General features: G+C 29.0%; 1 long non-coding RNA gene across 1 annotated transcript; it reads right to left on the bottom strand.

The window, feature by feature from the left end:
* Positions 1 to 4,073: 4,073 nt before the first annotated feature.
* On the bottom strand, positions 4,074 to 4,355 carry LOC136971185 (uncharacterized). The gene is made up of 3 exons (XR_010880114.1): positions 4,304 to 4,355; positions 4,175 to 4,243; positions 4,074 to 4,100 (listed from the first exon to the last, which is right to left on the bottom strand). It is a non-coding gene; the product is annotated as an uncharacterized lncRNA (long non-coding RNA).
* Between the last annotated feature and the right edge of the window lie 20,360 nt (positions 4,356 to 24,715).

Below are 24,715 nucleotides of genomic sequence, written 5' to 3'. Positions count from 1 at the left end.
TTCTGTTTTTTATATGTGATGTGCGCCGGGAGGTGGACAGAGTCGCACCTCCTTTTGTCGGCTAACAGGTCGGTGAGACCTGCCCACAATCAAGATGGCGATTCGGATTTGTTACGCGTCACGCCTTACGCGAGTGAGAGTGAGGAAGTGGCTGAGTCTGACGATAGAGCGGCGGCTATACTCGAATAAATGACATCAATGGAAAAACAACAACAATTTATTAAGACTAAAAGCTACAGCTACAAATAGGGGCGAGATATCGTCCCCTAAGTTTAAGGTACCCGGAGGAAGAGTTCACATGATTTGGGGAGGTCATACCTCTTGGTCTGAGTAGTTCTTGTAACAAGTTCGGGGTATCCTCGGCTCGGGTTCCTTTCGTACGACGTCGGTTTCCCTCGGGACAGACACACTGTTTAACGGACACTACGTAATCGACCCCCGTTCCCTCTCTCGTCGCCCTTTTATCTTCTCGGTCACGTTCCTCTCCTTCACCAACCAGCACTATTCGGATTTCGTTCCTCATGATTCATGCTTTCTCCGTGGGAACCAAGCAATAAAAATTTTACTGCTAGCGTTTGGTTCCGGCGGGTTCGAATTTTCACACTTATGCCCAAATCAAAAATCCTGGACGGTTCAGATTTTTTCTAATTAGCCTCAGTAAAAGATATTTTGACAATATATTTTGAGTTGGGCCTTCCTCTTATCATAATAATTTTATTGTTTGACTTTCTTTCAACAAATTATATTACCGTGATCCATGTATCAACTCTCACACGTATCCATCCAATCCTATTTTTAATCTAACATAGACCCCCTCCAGTTCAGGTTGACTCATTCTACTCTTTTGTTGTGTAGGATATAATTTTCTAATGTTGTTCATTTTATATTTATTATAAGAAAAACAATTGCTTTATTTATTAATTATCACGTAAATTTAATATTTTAATACGAGAACGTGCCTACATTAATACGTGCTTAGATGAAACGAAAACTAAAGTAAAACAGAATCAAGACTTCTTAGTTTTCGCTATTGTGCAGGCCAGCAATTACTCCTTACAACTGTTTTTGCTATAACCTGTCATAAGTGAATCGTAAAGACAATGTGTTTTACTTTCAAATGTAATTAATTCGGCTTTAATTCAAAATATTATACAGTGTGAGAGTTCGAATTATGGGCGCTCACAAAAATTTTTTAGGGGGTTAATGCTTGGAGGTAAATAATTACATCAATAAATTTTTATTTAATTATTTTTATTTTTTAGGTTTTTCACAAATATATTATAGAATACAGTACTGAATCAATACAGACTATGAATACTCGACTATGGAGCGATTTTTCGCTCTATGGTCGAGGATTACAAATCTTAACTCTTACGATTTCAATTGCTGGAATGTTTTAGTCAATTCCAAATCGAATTTTGTTAAATATTTTAGTAGAAAAGTTCAGTTTTCAGGAAAATAACTAAATAAAAAGTAGAATAAAGTTACAAAAATTTAGTAGAATTCATTAATAAACATTATTCTAGTTGCCATATTTCGGTTTTTTTTTTCTGCACCATTTGTAAATACATCAAGACGTAAGTCAGTATTCCACTCGCAATCTGGAAAATATTTAAAAAAAGACTTAATTTTTCTAATTTATTTATGATAAATATCATGATGTATACTATACTTTATGATGTGTTGCAAGTTAATCGCGTGTAAATTATGGAAATTTATATATATATATATATAAATGTACGTAGTTTTGTAATATACTTTAAAAAATTAAAATACCGAAGTCCGATATATATATATATATATATATACAGTCAAACCTGTTTTTATGCGCTCTTTTTATGTGCGATTTTTATTTGTGCGATTTTTTTAATGCGAATTTTTAATTTGTGCGGTATAGTTGGCGACTAGTCTCGTGCGATTCGTCATGTCTCACGTTGACTTATTATAGCTAAATAAACTTATTATAGCATAAATGCACTTATTATAGTAATATTATTGCATGAATATGCGAAAAATGAAATAATTTACTTTTTAAGTCAACAAAACACCACCTAAACAAAAATATGTAAAACAGACGATAGACCAGACGATGCAGTCAAGTGCTGACATCTGTTGTCAATAAATTCTATTTCGTACGGTTTTCAGTTATTTTCTATGTAAGACTTTTTTTATGCGGTCCCTCTTGACCGCATAAAAAAATTATTTTTTTAATTGTGTTGCGAAAACTATTATTTACAGCCATTCGTGAAGTTTCGTGAGATTTTTTTTAATGCGTTTTTTTTAATGCGGTCCCTATCCCCCGCATAAAAACAGGTTTGACTGTATATATATATGTAAGGCGATCCTTTAGTTAGGTATATATATATGTTACAGTAAAAACCCGTTTTTAGTGAAAACGCGTTTTAACTAGTTGAAACTAGTTTTTACTGGATGTCATTGTTAAAACCCGTTTTGTCTAGTTAAAACTAGAATTTACTGCTGTACATGTTTTGATTTTAGATAAAACTCATTTTAACTTTTAACATTAGTTAAAACTAATTTTAGCTACATAAATATGTTTGGCGGAAATAAATAAAGTGATGATTGGGATTAAAACATTTGTATCATTTAATACAATATTTATTGAAAATATTGGTCACACATCTGTGTTATTAACATTAATTAACCCTTTGTCCCTGAAGACACCGATCGATCGGTACCCTGGCTTTTTAAGTAAAACTTCGAGGGTACCGATTCATCGTTACTTTGGTAAATATCGATTTTTGTAAAATTTATTAACAACAGATATAATCTCGTTCGATATGAAGTGAATAAAGTATAATAATTCATTATATTAGTTGATAGCAGTATAAAATTTTAATTTCAAACAAATGTTTGATATAATGTGCGATAATTTCACAACGAATAAACATACATGCATAAGGGTTATATCGAATTGTACAAAACAATATTCTACGTCTTTCTGGCTCAGTGACAGCAAACAACTATGTAACTAGACAATGTTAATTTTCACAAAATGTTACAAATTATCAAGTTTATGTGTCAGTTCTGATATATATTATTTTTTTTCTTATAAATTTTTCTAATAAAATGTATTGAAAAATATCGTATTCAAAACTAAAGATATTAATAAATGTAAGTGATTTTTTTCATATAGGTATAATGATAATTTGATTTTTGGTGAATTTTTAAAATAATATCGTCTGACTGACCTATATTGCCTTAGGAGGGATCGCAAAATAAACGTAAACAAGATGTCGGGGGAAAAGGGTTAAAGCGATACGAAATTGATCATACACTATAGGAACGTGTTAGCTGAATGACCTTGGTCGAAACAGTTTTTACTAAGCCATTTTGTTGAAACCCGTTTTGTCTAGTTAAAACTAGTTTTAACTCAAACTCATTTTTGACTAGCAATAAATTCTAGTTTTAACAATGACATCCAGTAAAAATTAGTTTCAACTAGTTAAAACGCGTTTTCACTAAAAACGGGTTTTTACTGTAACATATATATATATATACATATACCTAACCAAAGGATCGCCTTACATAATTGTGCTATAAATCCACTAATTCAATGATAAATATTATGTAATTTGATACTAGAGATAAACGTTAGGCGCCATCTCTTATCTAACTTAATAATTATGATTTTAATTTATTATTAATTTAATTCGTTTTAAACATTAAATTAATTAATTTAAATATTATTAATTATAACATAATTTATTAAACAATTTAGAATTATCTGGAAGAAAAGATGATTGAAGCCTCGCCCCGGGCCAGTTCTTTTCTTCTAAATTATTTAAGAAATTATTAAAATTATAATCATTAATTTTGACAAGATATGACATCTGTGGTCTATCTCTAATGCCAAATTACTTAGTATTAATCATACAATTTGCGGATTTATAGCCGAATTATTTAAGGTGTTGTTTGATTATGTATCTATTAAAATAATATTCCAAATAGTATAGTTTTTTAAATTATCAATATAAAAATTTAAACCTTACTTACGTCTCTTAGCGTATTTATAGAAACTACAAATATTGAACAGCAACTATACCCAATTAAGGGTCCTGTCAGCCTTTCCATCATGACTGTAATTTTAATAAAGATACATATTGAATACATTTTATTCATTATACTAGCAATATAAAACATATAAAAATACCTGAAACGTCTGATGTTCTGGAATTGTGTCATCCAAGTTTTCACTCAAGATATCTCGTAAATGGTCTACCTATAACTATAGAATATAAATTAAACATTCAGTTGTAAAGTATGAAATATGAACACTTACGTGGAATGGTAGAAGTGCAGCTGTTAATGTTACTGTTGTAAGCATCATGCAACAAACGAAAAGATATAAAAATGCCATTAGGTTGAAACTTGTATGTTTATCATCGAATATATTGAGGAAAGAAAAAATATTGATGGAATCATGATGATGTATATACAGAAAATATGAAACTGAAAGAAATCAAGGCAATTTCGATCATCTGAAGAACTCTCAAGTGATAAGTTGTATGGACTTCAATAGATGAATCTCTTCAATACGATTGAACACAAATTCAAATTGTCTGACTGCATCGTCTACTTTGCATTTTATTAGAATAGTTACAATTACATAATAGAACATACCAAATTCGTTAATTATAGCTACCCGACTTAGGTATACAATTTCACCTAAGAACAGCACTTTATAAATAATAGAATCAGGATGAAATATCAGGTACAGATTTTGGAAATGTCCTAGTATGACACCTATAGTTATTCCTATAATAGTTTGACTAGAAAATACGTAGACAAAAAGAAATTCGATTTTTCTAATAATATTAAGTTTAGAATTGAATGAAGAATTATGAGAACAGGCGGTTTTTGCATGACGTTAGTCATACCTTCTTCAAGTTTATTGAAACCATCCTTGTAATTATATATACAGTAAGTGAGGAGCATAATGCAAGAAAAGAGAAAAACATACGCATTATTAAATATATATTATCACTAATTATAATAAAGAATGTTTTACTGTCGTCGTATTTATGATATGTTCCATGTAGAATTCGCAATAATGAAATTACTATATCAGCAACAAGACCCAAGTAAAAAAAAAATTTGAGAAATAAGAATTTACTTTCTTTATCAACGGGATAGAAAAGTTGAATGAATCTTCGAATTCTTTTGATGCAACAACGAAAACAGATGTATTGATTTGTTTGTGTGGACATCAGATTGCATTCGATACATTGAATATCGTCCATGTTCATTTGTTTTTCTATTGAAAATAAATAACTTTCTTTCTTAATTTTAGTTGTTTCGTGCGATCAATCGTATTATATTATGTATAAGAGTGTTACGTGTAACAATTTGTACTAATGAAAATATAATTAGACATAACTTTGTAAGAAATGATTGTTTGTAAATTGTAATTTCTTCTACTCTTTTTTCGTACTGACATATGCATGTACAGTACATATACTGACATAATATATGTACAATACTTAGAAAGGAATAGACTAAAAAACTCTATAGCGTTATTAGCAGTATAAGCAAAATTTACTGGACATACCAATTATACAAATTATTATTAATGCGTTTACAAACATTATAATCTCTTAGTGATATTCATTTAAAGACTATCTTATATAATTGAATTGGCATGAAAGCATATGCAATAAAATTTTTAGAAATGTTCCATAATCTTTCCATCTACTTAAAATTCCATTAGCTAAGTAAAGGAAATAATATAACTTCAATTAAATTCGATCAATAATCAATTTATTAAAGTAATATCTCTTCCAGATTTGTTATGACTATACTTAAAATGATAAAAGCATTTTTAGTAGACTTTTAATGTAAGAGAAGAATTTTAATAAGACGCTATAATTAGCTATATTAGCCGGATGTAATCGGTTATTTTTCTAACCATTTCAATGGGGCTTTTGGACGAATAAAAAAACTTAATTGTTATGATCCGACTTTCCACCTGAGTTCAAGAATTACTCAGAAAATTAATGTACAAATGTTTAATTCATATGCATTTCGGATAGAAATCTTTTGCCGATTTATCTTTAGTCTACAAATATAAAATTGTCTTATAAATTTACAATAAAGATATAACATCAATAAAATAACTCGCAATAGAATCAACACCAGCAACCTGTACTCTTCGAAATAAATCACATCAACAATCATCCTGCATCGCATAACATCTTTTTATTCTTATATACGACGTCATTGCAAACATCATCTGTTATCATCCGCTATTCAAATTATCATTATTTTTAATGGCTATATGTTCATTAAACTCTCTTAAATGTACAATACATAATTTTCTAGAAATTACAAACTATTATTTTTAAGTTTTCTTCTATCAGTTTCCATTTTATATTGGGATATATTGAAATTATATCTATACTTACTAGTTTATACGAAGGTTTAAATTGTATTTTTAATATTAAATCATCTGCCAAAGTTATTCTATAATCAGAGTATGGGATATTAACTAATTTCCTTTTAAGATAATGTTCTAAATAATACAAATCAGAATTGTGGAAATCAACTAACGGTCTACATTTTTAATCAGTTTTATAAGTTTTGAATAATCGGATTTTTAAAATAGGTGTTTTACTGTTTTCCTAATGCAACACAAATTGTTTTTTTTCCGTATCTATCCACTTGGTCTTAATGATGAAATGAAAGTAGATATTTAAATGTTTGTAAAATTTTTGGTTAGCATTCAAGAAATTGGATCCTTTCCTTCTTCGTTTCAATGTTTTTATTTTAATTAATGTTATTACTTACTACAGTTAGTAGTTTTGCCCACGAGTCATCGAGTTACCAATCATCGAGTGATGACTGATGGACAAAACCACTGAATATTAGCAGTTGATGCTTGAATCTTTAAAGCGCTGACCGAGTTTAAGCGAAGCGTTGTTGGTGGACAGGGTTTGTGAAAAGAACGAACACTAGGTGACATCGGAAATGCTGTATCACGTGACTACTTACTGGATCCTCTCAGAAAAGAGTCACGTGATACAGCATTTCGAAACGTAATGGCCGCTTCCATCCCAGACCTTTGCTACTTGGTTGTCGTTAGCAACAAGTTGTGTTTTTCAAACTTTGGAAAAAAGCAATGTTGACTAACTTTCTTGTTGGGAAACACATCAAAATTAACTTAATTAAAAATATATACTCTAGACCAGCGATGTCCAACCCGCGACCCGCGGGCCGCATGCAGCCCACTCAATGTTTTTGTGCTACTCTTTTTAAAACAGTAATTATCTTGTATAGATTTTTATTTCAATGAACTATCACATGTATAGTTATATACCTTAATATGATGTATAACACCTTATCACGTACACGTAGAAATTAAAACAGTTATTAAATATTTTTTAACAAAGCTTCAAATGTATTACATAAATTTATATGTAGATACAGTACATACTATATATATGTGTATTTAATCAGTATGTTTACAACAACAAATGTTTTTAAATTGGTATTTTGGTATTATGAAATTATATTAAATTTACCCTATATATGTAATAAATGTCAAATAATGGTGACATTCTTAAGTTACAGCAGCCTTTTTTGTTTCCAATAAACGATAAGAAATTTTATTGTTTTCTTTAAATTCTTTGGAAATAAGCCTAATATAATTTTAATGAGAATTACACATTTACACGTGTGTATAAATTTAAAATTTCAAATCATTTTGTATTTAGATTGTTAACGGGTTTAATTATGTTTTACTGTGCAAATTATTTTATTATATGAGCCAAGGAGCGCTTCATGCAACAGTTATGCTCTGTAGGTCATGTCAATATCGGACGACCGTTAGTTACTGGTTTTCTTTTCTTTGACCTGGCAGCCAATTTTAATAAAGTTATTCTGTTTAGCTATCTCTGCTGATTAAGTCGTGGAAATGCTTAAAGAAATTTTGGAAATTGAGAGAAGAAATTTGAATTTTTATGAATGAAAATGACCAGAATGTTCCTAAATTATATGCTAGACAGTTATTTTTGGATTTATGTTTCCTTAAAATATCACAATGAAATAAAACAAACTTAATAAGCAGCATCAAAGTAAACACGAATTGATCACAAACTGTTATCAAAATATAGAGCATTCATGGCAGAACTCAAACTTTATGAAAGTCAGTAAAAATCAAAAACTACAATTCATCGTTCAAAATTACATAAACTTAATAGTGGGAAAAAACATTTTTTAAATATGCACAATAAATTACTAATTTACTAAGAGAATTTTAAGATAGACTTTCATATTTAAAAATTTATGAGAATATATTTAATATTTTTCTTATATCTATTTGACATTGTTGTAGAACAAGCTCCAACAAATTTGCAGATAGATTTGAGAGAGCTTCAGTCAACTTCTGAATAGAAATATATGTTTGAGGCTAATAACAAAATTCAGTTTTATATAAAATACTTTTGTAATGATAAATTGCTTAACCTAAAGAACGCGATGAACATTACAGTTGCAATGGGAATCATCTACTTTGTGAATCTTCTTTCTCAAAATTGAAGATGGTTAAATGTGAAAGTCGATAAAAATTTAAAAACCAACTATGTTGTACATCAAAAATACCGGTTGATATTGAAAAATAAGGTGAAAAATTGAAAAGCAAGTTTCACATTAAAAATCTTACAAAATACTGTATATATTTTGTTGTAAATAAATATGTGCGGCCCACTGTGTATTTTCATTTTTGGTTTTGGCCCAGTAAACAATTTCGGTTGGACAACACTGCTCTAGACCTCAAATTGGTACTGGCATTTCTCTGTAACTTACTTATCACACAGGTACAAATCAGTTGTATTTATACATATCTGCAGACCTTTGGTGGAAAACTAAGTTCATCGTAATTAGCATATCTGCATGAATAACAAAGTTCCATAGATAAATTTTTTGATTAAATCAAATTTTTGACCATACAAATAATTTTAGGTCAGCTTAAAATCTTTTTTTAATATTCCAGCTAGAGTGATATTGTGAAGAATTTTTAGTCGTTGACGTCGGATCCTCCAAGAAAAGGTCGGCGTCAATTGTATATTGTATGTATTTTTTAATATCATTTCGTAGGTTTTAAAGTTATTAACCATCTGTCTCTAACTGGATTATTAGAAAAGGATTTTAAACTGACCTAAAATTATTTGTATGGTCAAAAATTTGATTTATTTGAATTGAAATAACGTAACGTCCGGTTTCAACCAGACGTTCGTATACAATTTGCTAGAATTTTTTCAAATAGCAATCCAATATTATTTCATTGTATGTTTTGAAAGTTATAGCTATGACTGTAAAAGTTTAATTTCATAGATCCAATTAGAGCCATTGATTGGCTCTATGAAATTCTGAACACAGGCATTAAGACTATGTTCCCAGTTTAATTTTATTAATGTAAACAAAGGGAATCTTTGTTCCTAACAGTTAATGCACGCTGGAATCTTATTGCGGAAGAGTACGATAATGGAAACTTTTTAAAATAAGCTATAATCATTAAAATTTTTCTCTTGCATTCAAGGTATATTTTAAGTGCTTTACCATTAAGATAATGTGAAAACAAACAAGGCCGAGATAATACATTATTAATTAATGATCGGACATAATTGAAGTTACATTATTTCATTGTTAGTTGGCGGAATTTTAAGCAGATAAATGAACTATTTCTAAAAATATTATGGAAAAATTTTAAAAATTTAATTATATAACACTTTGACTAGAACAAAACTGAGAGATTATATTGTTTGCAAAATAATGAATGTGGTCAACAGAGGAAAACTGTAGCTGCACCGATGTTAATATCGAATTTTAAATTTAATACTCTTCTATCATAGATATTATATATGTTACTTTGAGAGAAGATAGACAAATCTATAGAAAATCATTTGTTACAAAAGTTATCTTTAATAATACTTGCTCAAGTGCAAGTAAAACACCTCTATGTGTGACATGAATTGATATTACAAATTAACTAAAAGCCACTTATTGATTCTATCCATGGAGAACCACATCAATATGGAAGATATTCAATGCATGGAGTGTAATCCGATGGACACACAAACAATTCAATATGTCTGCTTCCGTTGCAGCATTAAAAGAACTCGAAGATTCGTACGACTTTTCTATCCCGTTGATAAAGAAAGTAAATTTTCATTTGTCAAATCAAATTTTATTTGGGGAATTGTTATTGATATAGTAATTTCTTTATTGCGAATTTTATACGACGCATATCATAAATTCAAGAGTTGTGATACTCTTTTTACCATAATTAATGAGAATATATATTTAGTAATACGTATGTATTTTTCCTTTCTTGCATTATTCTCATCCTTTATATATTGTAACAAGGATGGTTGGAGTAAACTTGAAGAAGGTCTAACTAACGCCATGCAAAAGACTGCTTATTGCTATGATTCTTTATTGAACTCTAATTTGAAAATTATTCGAAAACTAGAATTTTTTATAGTTTATGTATTTTATAGTTTCATTAGTACAATAGTTTGTGCAGGCGTTATATTAGGACGTGTACAAAATCTGTATCTGAAATTTAATCCTGATTCTGTCATTTATAAAATGTTGTTAGTATGCGATATTGTATATATAAATTGGGTAGCCATAATGATAGAGTTAGGTTTTTCTTATTATTTATTGGTAACTCTTATAATAAAATGCAAACTGGACGATGCAATCCGACAATTTGAATTCGTGTTCAATCGTATTGAAAAGATTCATCTATTCAAGTCCGTACAAATGTATCATTTGAAAGTTCTTCAAATGATTGAAACTGCCGATGAGTTCTTTCAGTTACATATTTTATGTATGTATGCTGTTATCATTCCAACAATATTTTTTCTCTGCTGCAACGTATTCGATGATAATTATTCAAGTTTCAATCAAATGGCGCATTTGCATCTGTTCTTATGTTGCGTAATGATTGCAATATTAACATTAGTAGCTGGACTTCTACCATCTCACGTAAGTATTAATTTTTCATATTTTACAAATAAATATGATTAATTTTTAATTTACTTTTTAGGGAAATCACTTGCGACGTATCCTGAAAAATAAATTTGATGTTAAAATTCCAGAACGTCAAATGTTTCAGGTATTTTTTACGTTTTCTATTGCTGATGTAATAATTAAAATATAATACACTCAATATGTTTATTAAGATTATCGTCATGCTGGAGCGACTGGAAGGACCCCCCATTGGGTATACCTGCTGTTCAATTTTTGTAGTTTATGCCAGTACATTAATGAAAGTAAGCAATGATTTAATTCCTAGTTACATAATTAGAAATGATTTGTAATGGATAATATATCATTAATCATTAATTTTTTAAAGATGGCTAAGTCTGTCAATAAGTTAGTTTACCCCTCTGGGGCATCTTGGATTGAATTGGGACAAACGAAGAACCCATTTGTCGTTATGGCATGAAAAAATGGCCATTTCTTGCCCACAGGGGAAGGGATTTAAAAAATCTGTATAATGTATAAATTAAAGGCACAATAAAGTGATATTTATGGAAATAAATTTAAAATATAATAGCGTTTTATAATATTTTCTTCTAGATTGCTAGTGGAATCCTGACATACGTCTTGATGTATTTACAAATGATGCAGAAGAGAAAAGAGAAAAATGGCAACTAGAATAATGTTTATCAATAAATTCTACCAAATTATTGTGATTGATTATTCAATTGTTATTTATGGAAATTGTCTTTTCTTGAAAAAATATGTATAAAGATATTCCAGAAAATAGTGCACAATTACAAACTGAACGAATTCAGTAAACGATTTACATTACTTTTGAAAAGGTGATTATTATTCTTCTCTGTTCACTCAAGATTTGAATATTAAGAACTTGAGAGCTGTTCCTAATGATTGAATATTTTTAAGTTGTTAAACTTTTAATAATTGTGTACATTCTAGTAATAGTCTTCAGCTTGTAAAGTTATTTATATCTGATGCTTACAGCTCTTATAAAATTGTTTATTGAAAATATAACTGTTTTTATAATACGTTTCAATAAGTAACTGCCGAATTAAATATTCGCATTTGAATTTGAAGTAGAACACATTGACGTAATTCCGATGTGATAGGTTATAGCAGAAACAGCAGTAATTTCGGAAGTATAATGGCTGGGCTGCTCATTAACTGAAAACAGAAAGTGACTGCAGAAACTGAAAAGTTATGTGATTCTGTTTATCTTTAGTTTTTGTTTCAGCAAAGTATTACTGTTACTGCATATGAAACCAAATTTCCGAAATTAATTAGTTCAAAACAAACTGTTTTAAGTATTACACACTCATTTCCTTTCTTTTCCCCCAGCTGTTATGTGTACTTAACAAGGGCAAGAATTGGAATCTTGTGAAATTTGGCACTCCGGACATTTTGCAAATCATGCTTCGAGACATCTGAACCGAAAAAAGAGAAAAAAAGGGAGAAAATTCCTTTTGAATATATATATATATGTGTGTGTGTGTGTGTGTAATATATATTTACTTGAGTTAGCATCTATTTCATTTAATATCTGAGGACAATGATTAAACAACAAACTTTGGCGTGGTATCTTGCATATAAGAGTCATTGATGCTATTAAATTTTGCAGGTTAAAGGTCAAGAGTTGGGGAGAAAAAGGGATGTCATTTGTTCGAAATTTAAGTCAAACTTAATGAAGATTTTACTTTTTATTAGCATTTAGAAGTTTCTATAACACTCATCTCTATCCTAAAATTCAGCTTTTTGCCATTGTATAATAATTAATAAAATAAAAAGTTTTTTACAAAATGTCATAAAAGATGGCGCCACATGATATATAATTTAATATGATTAATTATATAATAGTTATTTCTTAAATAAAATCTCACAGGAGCCGGAAAGTTGAGCAACTCATTGCTAGAGCTTTTTGTATTGTTTAATGAAACTTATAAGATTGTTAGAAAATATCCTGTATGTTTAAAAGAAAATAGCATGTATTATTAAAAATAAATCGTTATGTTTTATTTTAGTTTGCTTCAGTATCTCCATTGTTATTGGAATATACATTCTTAACATTTAATTTTTATTCTATGAGTACAGCTATCGATTTGTTTAATGACATTATGATAAGATTTATTGCCTCGTATAAAAACCTTTAAATGAAAAATACTTTTTATTTTTAATGTATATTATAGTAATAAGTGCATAAATATGTATGTTAGAACTAGAGCAATATCTGATCGCCTTCGAACCGTTTGGACCGTCGCGAGTGGAAATAATTGCTAAGAATGTCTTCGTATGTTATGTTAATTATAAATTCACATAACATATGAACTCTATCAATTTTATTTTTGTTCGGAGTCGTGTCCATTCAGTTATCTTCACTTCTATTCAGTTCTGTACTTCAAATATGCTTCAAGTACGGTGGGAAGTGAATTCGAATCATCACGTAGTTTTAAGGTAAATATCAGAAATGATAATGAAACAACCAGTTTTAGCTACAAACATAAATATATTTAATAAGTATGTATCTAGAAAAAAATATTGATAGAATATTAATATAGATGAAATAACAAAGTTTGCTTTGTATACTTTTTTTATGCCTCCTCAGAAAAGTTGTAGTAAGTGTGCATTATTTTAATTATAAAACCATTAGCAATACCTTAATTTCTGTATTTATTTCAGTTTCTCAATTAGGATTACAATAAAAACTAAAAAATCGAACTGCTCATTAACTATGAAATATAGAGAAAAATAATTTATGTAAATTAGTATCTGTATATAATTTTAAATAACGTAAATTATACTTCCAGTAAACAAGGTGCAAGTAAAATGAGTGAAATAATACAAACAGGTATATACAATCATTGATTTTTTCAGTTTCTCTAGAGACATATTTAATGGAAAACGCTAAATTAGTTACAATTAAATATGTCATTAACAAAGTAGATTAAATAGTTGAAATATCTGTTGTGTAGACATACGTCTAATTTTGTCTAAATGCAAGCTACTAAAATACGACAAGCCTAAAATGTTAAATACCATGATATACTTATGAAAACAGAATATAAATTAGAATAAGAAATAGCTTTTGCTTGAAATACTATGAGAATTCCAACAAATATAATGAATGAAAAATTATTTATTGTGACATCGTCATAATGCCTGAGTGTAATTTTTAATTATATTTTTAATTTATTTAATTTAAAATATATGCCCTTTACCTCAAATTGTGTTGCCCTGTACATTACACTTTTCCTTTAACAATAGAGTCGTGCAGATGATCTAGATAACACCTTACAGGAAAAACTTTTTGAATTGATTACTGTATACATTCACAAAAATATAAAGTTTTTAAGAGGCAAGTTAATTGAATAAACAAACGAAAAACATCCTTTGAATATTACGAGAGCAAAATCAGAGTAAAAAAACTTTATACTTTCTGGTCAGAGAAAACAACGAAAGGCTTTATGAAATTTGAGAGCTCAGGTAATAAAATTCTGATTAAGCAATTCATAGTAGAAAAATTATAGAAATATTATGGAAATTGAAAATACATTAGTATAAAATTTTCCATATTAATTAAATATATTCATTTAATATGTACAAAATCTTCCATTAGATGGAAGACAAAATTTACGATTAGTTTCATAATTTCCTAAGTAAACATTTTAGTCATGTATTGTTCACTATGCACACACCAGAATATTTTATATATATGGTTAGATCAACATAATATTAATAATTGGAATTCCTTTCTAGATAGGTCTTAGGAAACAATTTCGTTATATAATTTAATTTGCTCTCTACTCATATGATGATATCACAATGGATGGTTGAGATCAGGTACAGAACTTACCTATTTTAAATTTCATTTTATTAATGCTTAGATATGATTTTAATAAATATGCATGAATGTGCAGTAACTATTATAAACGATATAATTTGAAAATTAGATTAAAATATGGAGAGAATCTGTTGCATTGAATGCGATCCAAACGTGTTGCATATAACCAAATATATTTGTTTGCAATGCATGATCAAAAGAACTCGTAAGTGTATGAAAATCATTTTTCTAATGAAGAAAAGTAATAAAACATGTAGAATCTCCAAGAAAATATTTAATTTTATATTTTTGCTTCGAGTATTTTCAACGTTTATTGAAGTATTTTTAAGTATAATTACCGAATTTCAACAAATACGTGATTTATTCGAAGCAGTTAACAAAGAGAATTTTCGCATAATTGTATTATTTTATACTCTGTTATGTACCTGTACATATTTCTTATATAATGAAGAAAAAGTTTTGAGCAAAATGGAAGAACGAATATCTGAAAACATGCGAGAAATTGCTGATAATTGTGAATACTTTTATACAACGACTCTTCCAAAGATAAGAAAATTAGAATCATTTCTTATTTATATTTTGTGTCCATTGATAAATATAGGATTTCTACTTATTATATGGCAAGATTATTATAACACGGCAAGTAAAGTGTTAAAGGAAATTGATGAAAATACAATTATCTTGATAATTACTATCGAGTTCCTCTCGATGACATGGCAAAATCTACTCGTACAATTTGGGATATATTATTACGTGCTCTTTCTGTTATAATTATAAACCAAATGGAGTTGATAAATCTTCAGTTGCAACGACTTTTCATGGAGAAAAGTAATATTCACCTATTGAAATCCATACAGAAACGCCACTTTATAATTAGTACCATGGTAGAAGAAGCCAATAAATTCTTTCGTATTTATATATTCTTCGTAATTACTATAATTGTACCAAAAATATTCATGATTTTAGGAATTATACTTGACGTCGATGATTCTGAATTGAGAACAGTAAAATACACTTATCTGATGATATGTTGTATCGTTATCATTGTTATCACACTTCAAGCTGAAGCCATTTGTTATTCTGTAAGTAATAAATGTAACATTCTTTTATTATAAGACATGTAATGATATTTTATATATTAGGCTCATCGCGTACGAGACGTTTTATGTACAGTTGAACATATACCTACACGACAGATGTTTCAGGTATTTGATTTGTTTTGTCTTTCTTTATTATTTTTTGGCACATTTTACTTGATGCTAAGTAAGGTCTTTCTTGAGGGTTTGGCGGCTCCACAATACATCAATCGAAGACGAGCCTGAAATATCCAATCAATTCCATTAAATTTCCTGTAGTGTTGCATGCCCACATCCTATCTTTGGTCCCTAAAAATGGCCATGCCGCTGTAAATATGTATTTGATTTCTTTTGTTTTTGATACTTATAAAAGTTAATAATTTAGTATTTTTCAGGTAAACGTGCTTATTGAGAGACTGGAAGGACCAAGAATTGGGTATACATGTCTAGATTACTTTACTGTTTCTGCTCGTACGTTGTTTACGGTAAGTAAAAAATCGTTAATTATTTTTTAATTACCGTAAAATTTCAGTTATTTTAATGGTTATCATACTAAGAGATCATTAGTTTATTATAACGTGGTCTCAAGTCTCTTATAGCGATAATACCAAAATATCTGGAATTTTACAGTAATTGAAAATTAAATTTAAAAAAGGATCAGTAGCTTGTCGGTAGACATATAATAAAAAAATTATTTTTCACATTTTAAAATTCGAATGAGTGAAAAGCTTACATATGAAATAACATAATTGTTGTATTATGGAAGACAATGAAAGTGGATTCCATTAACGTTCTTAATGCTTTTTGTAGATAACAAGTGGATTGATTACTTACCTGCTGATGTACTTGCAATTGAAGAATAGAAGAAAACAAAGTGACTAGGATAATGCTAATGTAATTATAATAATTTATGTTTATATATGTGAGAAACCGAAGGCAATAAGGGTCTTCCCGTTTGCCACTTAATCGACGACAGGTCGGTGGACCTGCTCACGTCGTCTGTGGATGGATTTTTACGATGAGATGGCCAAATATCGCAAGATCTTTGTCCTGTTAGGATAATTTAAATCGCGCCCTAACTCGCGATTCTTAACACAATTTATGAATAGGAGGGCTCGTTAAACGATCGAATGGGGAGCGCACTGGGTAAGTCGATAAGGTGTCCGGTTTATGATTAAGACAGGTGGACAAGTTAACGAGTAACAAAAATATAAAACTTTAATATAGATTTAAAGCTACGATACATAAGGCTATAAAGGATATGGCTAAACATGGCGATTATAAGATCATACAATGCGGCGCGACTATCCTCTTTCCTATGCCGTGTAAAGCGTGCCTGATTTCCCAAGAGAGAGAGAGAGTTTACAAATATCTACGGATACCTCAAATATTAGTTGGTAGTCGGGACGTTCGTTTCATCGTTGAATTCATAGTCGATGAATAACGAGTCTATGGCGAGTCCTCGAATCATTGTCCTTTATGGGCCGGGAATGTCCGTTCATGGATGTCCGTTGAATCTGGCTTCTAGAGAGACTGACGTCGCCTCGTCTTACTTTGGGACTATTCTTGAGTTTCCAAGGGACGAACGCCTATACTATGGAACTTTCTGAGATAAACGCACAGAACGGTCGGTGCCTTGTCCTTTTATGCGTTTAGCCTGGAAAAGTCAATCATGTGATCGACGGTTGTTTAGAAACGAATGTTGCTTTTGCAGGTGCCAGTTCCACGATGACTTTCGTTGATGTAACAGTGTCGCGCTTTCCTCTCCTTTCATAATGGGATGTTATCATTTGGCAACTGTTAAAATTCTCATCCATTTGTTGATAGAGATCATTCACAATATCATTCGATCCCTATCCTGTGCAAAAACGCAGAAAGTTAAATTTAACTAAGTATTCTTGTGTGCATTCTTCAAAAGTCATGTTTAAAAAAAAATATATTTTTACAACTCTAACTGTAACACCTTGTTATCAATATAACTGAAAAACCAGAATTTATATGCTTTATTGATTTAGTATTTAACTAATTCATAATTAATATATGAAATGTGATGTAAAAGCAAAGAGATATGTATAAATACTATAGTACCTCGCACTTCGAATTTAATTCATACCCAGTACACCGTTCAAACTCCGAATCGTTTGAAATCCGAGTAAATTTTTTTCCATTAAAAGTAACAGAAAATTATGTAAAACGTTCCATATCTTCGACAATACTTATTTCGAACTTAAAACAACTATTACACATAATTTAAGATCAAAATAATACAAATAAGTGCTCTAAATAATAAATGAAAACACAAAAATAATACTACATAATATGGATGCTGTATATATAAATATAATATTCTAGATGTATATAAATTTATGCACATCTAGAATATAATAGAATTTAAATACATATATACAACAAAAAATAATAAATAAAATACGCAAATACTGTCTAATAAAACGAGAAATTATTTATTGTGAAATTGTCACAATTCCGGGGTGCAATTTTTAATAACAGGATTAATTTATTTAATTTAAAATATATGATCTCCACCTCAAATTAGTAGTGGCTTGCCCCTGTACATTATACTTTTCCGTTAGCAATAGAGTTGTGCCGATCATCCACCTACCTTCTCTCAGGGGAAAAGATTGTCACTTTCAATTTACATCAGGCATTTATGTATAGTCAATCGGGTTTTTCTGCTGTGACGCTTTCCATCCTAGTCTAGAGGTTCAGTATCTAACTCCGTTCTCAAGATTAAGATAGGACAAACAGACAGACGACAGTGGGAATTTATAGGTCTATAATTTTTTCAAATTGCGACCCAATGAAAATCGCATTCACTGGTACCGTACTTTGGCAACGTAAACAAGGCGCCAGATCCGCTATACGTGTACCACGGGATAAGCTTATTTTTCAACTCAATCAGGCTTCGTTGATTCTCCACCATTCTCTGATGCCACGGTTAATAAGTGAAGATTACATTGAGTTGAGCAGAAAGTTTATGCGTATTTTCTGCAGCTGTCGTTATCTAACACGTGGTTTTATTATAATATCCGTTAAATTCAACACTTATTGTTAATCTGTGATTATATTCTTTGTTCAGAATCTTACTTTAAATTTTTTCTTCAAAAAATTTTGTTTGCAAAAAGTCAAGTTGAAATGTCTTCAGATAAAAGGCATATCAGGCATGTTTTGCTTTATGGGTGCCGTAGAAGTAATAAAGAAAGTTCGTAATGTGTTATAGATAAGATGCACTTAAACATGTAACATGTCAAATGTGTTTACATACTCCCGTTAGGGAAATTTTGAACTAAAAGGTAAAAATCGTAGAGGGTGCGGAAAATGATAAGAAGATAGAAATTGTTTTAAATCGAGAAATAACTCACAATATATTTAACCAAACACAACAAAAATTAATCGAAGAAAACACTAAAATCTTGTGCGGCAACAGAAGAACAGATATTCGTTCTTTTACTGTTCTCAACAATTATTTACGATTATATAAAAATACATTGCAATACTTAATTTATTATAAAAATGTTCAATTTTATCACATTTTCCCTTCAAATATCATATCATTGTTCAATTGTCTTGAATATATCCACTATCAAAGAGACTGTAGATAGAACGATTGTAAGCCAAACAACGGCAGGATTAAATCGGGCTATATTACCGCTACTCTTATTAAATTCAATAATTATAATAAAATTAATGTTTACTAATTTATTTAGAAAATTGTAGGATGAAAGAAATGACTCGGAGTGGGACTCCAACCCACAAGTCTGAGATTGAGTTACCAGTTATTTATTGTAAGCAAATAGAAAAATGTAATATTTAAATATAGTTTTTTATAAAACCGGTTGTATCTTGCGTGTATTTGTAGATTTTGTAATTCATAAATCCACGTTAAATAAAATAAAACGGTATTAAGAAAACGAAGGTTTTATTGGATACCAAATAAAAAGAAGTGATTGTGTACACATCAAAACCTTAAATATCGAAATACAGGAAATGAGAGAAACAAAACAAAGTAAAAAAATATATGCATTTGTTATTAATATGCAAATAAATATAAATGTAAATGTAAATGGAAATATTTTTTTTATTTATTTAACTCTTCAAAATGTTTTATTTAATTTACATAAAAATAAAAGTAAATTTAAATAAAATACAATCAGATATTTATTATTTGTCTGCAATTATTAAGCATAATTTAAGGTACGACGAATAAATTAAATGTAAATGAAATGAAAAACAATTTAAATATTTAAAAATATATTTATTTAGCAATATAAATCATTTATAGAAATTTTTAAAAAATTACATTAAATTTAATTAAAACAATATTATGACGATTTATAAAGATTATTACTACTTTTATCTTGAAAGTATAATATATATTAACAACGAGTAAATTTGTTTAAAAGTATTAATAATGTACAAAATTAATATATTCCAATAGTTTAAAAAATTATATTATGTGGACAGGCAAAGTTACAGGAAATAATATATGATTCTATTCCCTGGGAATTATTCGAGAACACCAGAAATTTATTTTTAAGTATAAACATAATGCAAGAAGAATTATAAAGTTCCTCTTGTTTAACAGAATAGAAGTACCATAATTTAATTGATGTCATTTCTATATTTGAAGGCTGTTGGAATAAATTTTGGCTCCATATTTTTTACTCTTCCATCTTTTTTCTTTCACTTTCTGATATCTGCAACGTTTTTGTATGGAAAATTGGTAATTTCCACTTTTTAACTGTTTTTATTTTATAATTTTCATTGTCGTTGGGAAAATTTCTCTTATAACTTTCTGACGTAAATATTTTCGAAAGCAAAAATGAAAATGGAATTTGTAAGAAGACGAAACAGAAAAATGATCCAATAATGGATATTGTCATCACCAATAGGAACGTCACGTACTAGAAAAATATATGAATTTGTATTAAACATATTTCAACAAATAAAGATAACAAATTTATATCTCCATATAGGCTACAGTTACAGTAAATGTATATTTATAAAATATTTAATTCTAAATATTAATAAAATACTCTATGTTTGTATATATGTAAGATTGAATTTGTTTAAGTGTGATGCAGAAAACAATATTTAGTTTTATCATTTATCTATCATCAATATAAAGAATTTTCACACAAAATATTAAAAAAAATCCGTTAACAACGATTGGATAATTCAAATTACGTTATTGAAAAGAGTTTCCGTTAATATTGTGAAATTCTACAGATAACAGCCTGTATTTAACGAACGTTTTACTTAAGTTTATTTATCTAGAACTTTAATTATTTATTTCTTTTTTAACAGTATAGAAGTATATTAAATAAATAACGGAAAATTATGTAGTTCAAAAATATCAAACATGATGAATTTCAAGAAAATCTTATTACCAGATTTATTTGTGTATATCGAAGTGGACTTCTAAATTCTCCAAAAAGGTAAAGAAGAAACATGGGGTGCAGAAGGTAAATCCAAGTAGTTAGTTGAAAATTAACAATTTAACGGTTAAAAGTGATATTAAAAATAGGGCTAATTTGAAAACAATGAAGAAAAATTTAAAATAATATATTATACGAAAGTTAGAAGTAAAACAAATTGAATGTGCCTACGAAAACATTTCTAATTATTTTTCTTTCTACTTGGTTTGAATTTAGCAACATGAGAATAAGTTTAATTTATTAAAAAACTTTTTAAAAACGATTTTATCTGTTACATTTTTGAGATATATTACAGGGAAAAGTAGAGATCACCTGTTTTTCGCCATCAACGTTATTACGACATTTTTCGATATATGAACAAAAATGATTAAATTTTAAATTCGAATATGTTTACGTGCTTTCTAGGTGAAATTAAATGGGGTGATTACGTCCTATTGCATCATCACAATGCATTGTAATATGTCGGAAAAGTTTCTATCTTTTATGTTAATTACAAGTGCAAGAAATTTGAAATCCAAGAATTGAGGACAATGAAAAAAAAGTATAATGGAAGCATTGGAAATGAACTTTTTATTTCAATTAAGAATCACTTTTTTGTATGGAAAATGAAAGAAAGCATTTAATAATATTTATTTCTAATATTTTAAAGGAATAAAAATTAGTTAATAATATTCAATTATTATTTTATATTTTATTCTGTTTTTCTTAAAATGTATTGCGTGAATGCATTCACATTACTATTAATTTTTATTTTTCTCACAAACATGTTCTCTATTTCCACGAACAAAATTTGCTATACCTAAACAATTTCGACAATTTCCTTCTTACTTTCTGAGTCTATTAAAATAGGCTAGGGTCATATGAGTATGTAATTTTGCTTGTTGAATAAATTTTAATTAAATGAAGCAATTTTTAATAATTTGTTTTATAATCGGAGATATCAAACTAATTAGGAAATATAAAGTTTTATAGATGCAAAATATTTAACTATATACAATGATGTTATTAAAATATCATTTTTCATATTGTGATATTAAATAAAAATTCCAGCATATTCTGTATCGAAGATTTTTTTAATATAATACTTTCTTTTTGTAAGTTTCTTCGTGTTAGAACGGGCTGTTTATTAAGACAAAGGCGATATAATTACTTGTCATATTTTTTGATTTACAATATTTTACTTTTAAATGAATCAATTGATGATTTTGTATTTCAAGCATTTGAGATTTAACTATTTTGCATTAAGATTTTAAAATGTTTCGTAAGACAGTCACAAATGAATATAAAATGTATAAATGAATATATAAATGTATACAGTATAGTCTAGTAATCATTATTTTACAGTATTTTATTTTAAAATTATAAGTTTTAACGTTGTGTCGTTGGGGGATTGTGTCGTTAGGATAGACGTGCGCCGGATCTAACTTTGGGCAATAATTTAGGATATAAATTACAGTTCGCTAGGTTCGAATGTCACGTTGCCAAGTTTATTATCTTTCAATCTGTTTACTCTTCATGCGAACAATGGTATTAAATGTAATCCATTATTTCTGCTGTCTGTGAATTTGTAATTTGTATTTTTAAGTTAGCTGAGGAGGAGCGAATGCCCGAAATGCAATTTGTATCTTTGCGTTCTAACTGAATAAAGATGAATAACCTTCCAAGTGTTTGAAAGAAAGTCACTTCATTGTGTCAGCAAAAAGCAATATATAATTTTATTTGTACAGGTAACATATTATTTTTAAAGACTTTCTATTACGTTTATTATTTATTTTTTTACTTATTTTTTAATATATTTCTGATTTGTTTATTTTACCACACGGTTAAATTGTTAGTTATTCCAGCAGTCACTTTAATTATTTCTAAATAATTTTATTTTTAAAAAAAATTTGTACGTGTATGTTAAATATTTGAGGGGCTAGCCGGGGGTACGAAGTTTGGAATGTACTCTGGTACCGCTTAATCGACGTCCAGTCGAGTAAACTGGCCCGCGGTCGTCGAAGAATGGCTTCCTAAGACGTTGTTAAAGAGCAGAGATTCGTGTGAACCCCTGTAAAGTTTGTTTTTCCTGACACCAGCCTAGTTATGGCATTAGGCACGCTAACATTCGTTCGCGAGAAATTTCGAGTGGGAGGGTCGTGAATAAGTGGAACGGACGTAGGCTTGGGGTTGAGACAGAGATGAGACCATGTTAAAAACAATAACAATACAATTTAATTAAATCAAATGAAATAAAAATACAAATAAATTGGATTACAAATGAAATATTATATACTCAGATCTATAACGCCGAGAGAGATCAACTATCTAACTTAATCTTAATAACCTATACGCGTGAGAAAGAGTTTACAACAATCTAGATATTATACTAGATTCACTTTAGGTTTGATCTTCTTTTATTCGGTAGCGTTACATTGGGAGAGGATCTTGAGGAGAAGGGAATCTTGTAACGTAACTTCTATGTGCGCATAAAAATGTATTGCCGACTTCTTATGGCCAGTACTGTGCATAATTTCGTATAGTACTCTTCCCTTGAAGAACTACGCTGGCCTTGAATATTGGCATCTTCTTTCGAAGAACTACCCGGAAAGGCAGGAAAATGCCCCTTTTTATAAGGACTTCTGTCCGGCTCTCTCTGGCGGCCCAGTAGCGTGTGCAAAGGCCGTATCTGATTCGTCACGCAAGTCGGCCGTCTAAAGGAAGTTCAACTTCCCTTCTCTGTGAAAATGACGAAGGTTTCATCCTTTTTGTTTAAAATTTTATCAAGAAAATAAATATATATTTTTTTTCATTCAAACTTAACACATTCTTTATCGATGATTTCGTTAAAATAATTAATCTCCCTAAACTCCAAATCTCACAAATATAATTTAATACATTCTGTAAATTTTTACATAGTTTTTAGACTACAACCATTTAGATAAACTTAACACATTTAATGTAAACAAAAACAGAAAAAAAAGATTACAACAGACGAAACATTCTAACGAAACGTAGCGTTTTTGTAATTACCGAATTTTTCGCCTTTTATATCGTATAATTTTATCGTAAAAGACAAAAGATAAAACATATGTTAATTTTCAAATTTATGAGAAAATAGAAACACTTTATACATACGTAAATATTACCGTAATATTAAACACGTGCATTCATATTATATTCACTTGCCACAGCTTTGTTAACTCTGTTTTTAATAGCATTTTTCTGATTGGTTGAATCATTCATACAGTTGTAATTTTATGTGGAGTTAATCGATATTAAATTATCTTGCACATCATATGACGCACGCAGTGTTCTATGAGCGTAGTCCTCGACAATTT

This window comes from Centruroides vittatus, unplaced genomic scaffold (assembly GCF_030686945.1).
Source record: "Centruroides vittatus isolate TY-2023 unplaced genomic scaffold, ASM3068694v2 contig_235, whole genome shotgun sequence".
NCBI classification, from domain to species: Eukaryota; Metazoa; Arthropoda; class Arachnida; order Scorpiones; family Buthidae; genus Centruroides; species Centruroides vittatus.
The sequence above is the reverse complement of the archived record's forward strand: the minus strand, read 5'-3'. Positions and strand labels throughout refer to the sequence as shown.